The sequence below is a fragment of the Rhamphochromis longiceps genome, linkage group LG3 (assembly GCF_057381845.1).
Source record: "Rhamphochromis longiceps isolate RC_006_pf linkage group LG3, R_longiceps_female_GT1.1, whole genome shotgun sequence".
Lineage (NCBI taxonomy): Eukaryota > Metazoa > Chordata > Actinopteri > Cichliformes > Cichlidae > Rhamphochromis > Rhamphochromis longiceps.
The window spans coordinates 28,696,232-28,702,493 of record NC_140559.1 but is presented as its reverse complement, the minus strand read 5'-3'; positions in this window follow the sequence as shown (position 1 = coordinate 28,702,493).

Sequence of the window (6,262 nt, the reverse complement as noted above, 5' to 3'; positions counted from 1 at the left end):
GAGACATTTGATACACCCGGGGCTTGGCCCTAAAGGGTAGTATGCATGTGGGAGGGGGGTTCAAATGACTGTAAGATTGAAAGAATGACTTCATATAGGGAAAAATATATATCACATATGCAGGACACCTTAAACTACTTTTTTAATTAAGCAGCAATGCAGAACAAAATCAGGGCTGTATCAAGACACGAGGACTAAAGCCCAAATCAACCAGACCCAGAACTGATCTGGAATTAAAACAGGACTACAACAGTTCAAAATCAGGACTACTTGGGATTTAACCAAGACAGAACCAGAATCAGAACTAGATGATAGTAGCACTAAAAATCATCATAGACCTGCACTACACTTATTTTTTAATTCTACCAAAGTCCACTATTTAGTTTGAGAAAAGTTTATATAATTATTTAGCCTTGTTGTGCAAACAAGCCTGCATAACTTAATAAATATAGAATTTGAAAAATAACAAACCTAAAAAGAAACACTAGGTACGAGATACATGAGTACCTATGATACGGTGATACTTTTGGCAAACGACCATTTGACTAACATGTGTGTCTCACCTGCTCTTGTTCCACCTCTGTTCTGTCCTCATTCTCCATCTCCCTCTCTGTTCCTCTCTTTCCCTCTTTGTGCTGACAATCAAGCCAAACACCAACATCATCAAATATACAGATATATATTCAGATAAAAACACAAACACTTTTTAATTGTAACATCAAATCAGACTAAATGTTTATTTTTTTAGGTTGATGAATATAAAAAAACATATTTGTTAACTTTAAGAATAAAGAGAGAAACTATCTGTATTTCTTAATTATAAATGGCACCAAATTGTATTCACAATTGAGCCACACTTATGGAGCTCCACAATTCTTTTCCTGGTGTTTTGGTTGACATCTCTTGATTTTCCCATGTCAAATAAACAGGCTCTGTGTTTTGCCTTATATGCATCCACAGCTGTGCCACCAATTTACTCACATGGACTGTACTAACCTATCAGAAGCTTCTTCAGCTCAGAATGGAATCGTCTGGAGTTTTCTTATTAATTAACAATAAACTTAGTGTATATGTACTCCTAAATTTGATCAAAGTGATAATAAATAGACAGCTCTGTCTCTCTTTATTCTGACATTTAACTAATTCAAAAGATATTTCAATATTTATTTATCCAAAACAAAACAAGTTTACTCTAAATTGATGTTGTACAGTAAAAAAATGTTCTTGTGTTTTCCATAAAGTGTATGTAAATATCTGGTTTCAACTGTGAATATACTGCTGTGTATTGATTGATATATATATATATATATATATATATATATATATATATATATATATATATATATATATATATATATATATATATATATATATATATAATGTCCTTCCTCTACACCCCCCCAATTTTTGCACATGTCGAGGAGCGTGTCAGGATACATTTCACTGTGTGTTATACTTGTATAACTATGCATGTGACAAATAAAGAACCTTGAACCTTGAACTTCCATGGTTTGGTGCAAAGATGCGTTTCAAGAGGAGTTTCTTTAGGAATCTCGGGGAATAATCCTTCGGATTTCTCTTTGACCCAATCTCTTATTTGTAGGAATTTGAAGAAATTTTGTCCTGGGAGTTTGAATTTTTTCTTTAGTTGTTGAAAGTCAATAAATGTATCATTATTGTATAAGTCGGCAACAGTTCGAATATTTCTGTCCTTCCATCCCCGCAATATTGGATCAGCAATATGATGAGAGAGATCAGGGTTGCCCCATAAGGGTGTCCTTCTAAGAAAAGAGATATTTATTTTCAGAAGTGAGTGGGATTCCTGCCAGGCACAGAAGGTGTTTAATATTATCAAATTGTTTGTGAGCTTGGATAGACATTTTTTGTACCTAAAAATGGAACATCTTTTAATGGTATGGGGTTCACCTCATGTTGTTCTATTGGAACCCATCGAACCTCACTCCTCTCTGCATGTAGCCAGATCCAAATTGATCGGTACTGGGAGGCAAGATAATATTTCCTAAAGTCTGGTAAATTAAGTCCTCCCCTTGAATATGGGGCCTGTAGTGAGGAGAGTTTGACTCTTGGATTTTTCTTTTGCCATATGAAAGAAGTTATGAGTTTATTAAGCTCTTCGAAGAAACTTTTAGGAACATTTGTAGGGAGACATTGAAATAAGTAGATAAACTTAGGCAAAATGTTCATTTTAACAACATTAATTCTCCCTATAAGAGATAATGGAAAATCCATCCATCTCTGAATATTAAGTTTGGTTTGCTCCAACAGTTTGATGTGATTTAGTTTGAATATTTGATCCTTGGATTTACCAATTTGTATACCCAAATATGTAAATCCATTATTACACCACTGTAATGGGTCAGTAAGAGCTCTAATACGGCTATCTTGTATATTTAATGACATAATCTCACTTTTGGTATAGTTTAACTTGTATCCTGAGGCTGCACTATATTCTTTAAGACACTTCATTAAAGAGGGAATTGATTTAAGAGGGTCCGTTATATACAGTAGGATGTCATCTGCGTATAGAGAAAGTTTATGTTCACTTGTGCCGAATTTGATTCCAGATATGGAGGCATTAGTACGGATGGCAACTGCTAGTGGTTCGATCGCAATCGCAAAGAGCAAGGGGGAACTTGGACAACCTTGTCTGCAACCTCTAGTTAAAGAGAAAGTGCCAGAAAGCACATTATTTGTTATGATATTGGCTCTGGGGGCATTAAAAAGTGTCCTAACATAGCGGGTGAACTTTTCCCTGAAGCCCATGGCTTCCATTCCCTGAAATAGAAAGTTTGGCTCAATCCTGTCAAATGCTTTATTAGCGTCCATGGAGATTATTAGCAGTGGGTCTTGGATTTTTTGAGCAGTATTCAGTATATGGAGCAAACGCCGCACATTATCTGCTCCATGTCTGTTTTTAATGAAGCCTGTTTGGTCGGCATTTATTATCTTAGGCATAATGTCCTCCAATCTAAGTGCAATTATTTTAGATAATATTTTATAATCTGCATTTAAAAGGCTGAGGGGTCTGTAAGAGTCACATCTCTGTTTGTCCTTGCCCGGTTTTGGCAATAATGTGATTGTTGCAATTTCCAATGATTCTGGTAATTTATTATTTTCTAAAGCTTCTTTAATCATATTTGTAAGTGGTGTCAATAATTTATTAGAAAAAGCCTTATAATAATCAACTGGAAATCCATCTGGTCCAGGGGTCTTATTATTTTGTAAACACTTGAGGGCTCGAAGAACCTCCATCTCAGATATATCTGCATCAAGCAGTTCTTTGTCCTCATTATGTAATTTAGGAAGGGTTATTCCATCTATAAATCTTTTTGCAGCAGTACTGTCGACCCCTTGCTCAGATTTATACAGATCTTCATAGAACCGTTTAAACTCTGCATTTATGAGTGCTGATTCATCAAGAAGTTTATCATCTTCCGTTAATATTGTCCGTATAAATTTATCAGATGTTTCTTTCTTAATTTGCCAGGCCAGTAGTTTACTTGTTTTGTTTCCAAATTCGTAGTAGTGATATCTAGTTCTGGCCATGGCTGCTTCTGCTCTGCTGGTGCATAAATTATCATATTGCAACCTTATTTTTGTTAATATATTGAGGTATTCTTCCTTTTTGGTAGCAATATATTCCTGTTCCAAGTTTTTAATGTCAATCTCCAATTTAGTTATCTTCTCTCTGACCTTTTTAACCTTATTGGCACCGTATGACATAACCATACCTCTCATATAGGCTTTGAGGGCTTCCCAAATATTGGCATGTGAAGAGGAGTTTGAATTGGCATCTAGGAATATTTCAATATTAGTGTTCATATATGAAATAAAATCAGAGTCTCCTAGCATATAATTTTTAAACCTCCACCTGTAGGTTACACTTTGCGACATATTGGTGGCCCAGGAAAGTTTAATGGGATTATGGTCTGAAAAAGTAGCTGCTAAGTAGGAGCAATCTATCACTGTTGCCATCATATTTTGTGGTACAAGAAACATATCAATTCTAGAGTGTGTATTATGTACTGGTGAAAAAAAGAAGTCCCTCTGGCCTGGATGGAGGTTTCGCCACACATCAATTATGCCTATATCCTTCATACCTTGGTTCAGTGCTGTTGCTGCCTTGGATAGTGAAGCTGTTTTGGGTGAGGACCGATCCAAAGAGGGGTTTAGGACCAAATTAAAGTTTCCACCCACAATATACTGTCCCTCAATTGTAGCCACTTTCATTATTAAGTTGTTAAAGAATAAAGGATCGTCGTAGTTGGGCCCATATATATTTACCAAAGTTATCTTATTTCTATTTATTTCACAATCTACAAGTAAGAATCTGCCATTTTTGTCCTTTTCAACTGAATTTAGTTGAAAGTTCAGGTGTTTATTAATAAGCAGGGTGACTCCTCTTGCTTTGGAAGTATATGATGAGTAAAAAACATTGCCTACCCAATCTCTTCGTAATTTTAAATGTTCAGCGTCTGTGAGGTGGCTCTCCTGGATAAAAGCGACATCTACACTCTGCCTCTTTAAGTATGTCAGCATTGTTTTCCTCTTAATAGGTGAATTAATCCCTCTAATATTCCAAGATATACAAGTTAGATGACCCTTAATTTAAGTTTTTTTTTTTTTTATATATATAAATGTCTTGGACAGGTAAGTGTCATGGTATTGAACTCTGGGGATTTCTGAACACATTCCTGCTTTTCTGAGTTTCGATGTGGTGAAATTCTGTACATGGGTATAATAGTAAGATACAGCCTAGACCAGGGAGCTATCTGAATAGTTGTGTAAGTATGAGTAAAATTTTTGGTAAGAGACCATACATAACCCCAAAACGTTAAAATAAAAACCTGCCTCATAAAACCCCTATAACAAAACCACATTAGGTAGGTAATTCAACTAAACAATAGTGGTGGCCCAGGCAGCTGTTAAGGTTGAAACTTTAGCCACTCTTGGTGAAATATTTACAGCAAAGTACTAAATTTTTACAGTTGGATACAGAACGTAACTGTGTAAGGGACAAATAAACTGGTTGATCAAGATGTAATCACACTCATCCAGTAGGGGATTGATATCATAATCATAAATGCACACAAAATCTGTACTTTTATGAATTCGTACACATTATTTTAACTGAGTAATGAGCAAATATTTATATTAGTTATCAAATACTGGATTACTATAAATCATATCTCCAATTCGTCTGACAAGTGGAGGATGGAGAGTTTCTATGTCAATGCTTGATGTTATAGTCTTTTTTTTCCCCTTCATTTCACCTCCACCCCCAAATTTAACAGTGGAGGACTTCTCATCTGAGAGTACAAGGGCGAATTGCTTTGTTGAGATCACATTACATCACTTTAGTCTACTCACTTGGAAGATCTTTCAGATAACGTTGTGCTTCAGCAGGAGTGGGGAAAATTTTGATAGATCCCTGGTGCCTGATGCGAAGTTGCGCTGCGTACATCAGAGCATATTCAATCTCCTTCTCTCGCAGCCTCTGTTTCACGTCACGGAACTTGTCTCTTCTGCATTGCAGGTCTGCGCTGTAATCCGGGAAAAAAGATATTTTCTTATTCTCATATGTCATCTCTCCCTTACTTCTAGCCAGTCGGAGGACTTTCTCTTTGTCTCTGAAGTTCAGAAACTTAGCAATGAGGGGCCGTGGTCTGTCAGACTTCTTCCCGACGCGGTGTACTCTTTCAAGGGTAATGTGTGAGGTGAAGTTATCATTCCCCAGGATTTGTGGTATAAATTTCTCCAAAAATCCCACAGCGTCGCGGCCTTCTGCTTGCTCAGGGATGTTCAGTATCCTCAGGTTGGACCTTCTGCTGCGGTTCTCCAAGTCGTCAATTTTGTCTTTGAGTTGCATTGTAAATTTCTCCATTTTATCGACACGGTTGTGTGTATCTTTAATGTCGTCTTCGTTTGCGCTCACTCGCGCCTCCATCTCCTCAACCTGCTCGGAAAGCGCATTAAGAGAGAATTCAATTTTCGTCAGGGTTATTTGTATGTCGGCCGTTTTTTTGTCAATATGTTTCGTGAGGTCCTCTTTAGTTTCTTTGATAGCATTGAGTAATTTGCCAATTGGCAATTCCTCCTCCCCATCTGCCATATTTCTTGTTGCCAATGTGTGCAGGTGTCCTGTAGTTTTGGCCGTTTTCTTTAGTTTTGAGTGTCGCAAATTATAACTTGCCATACAGAAGTTTCTTTAGTAACTTTGCCTCTTGCTATGGTCCAGAAT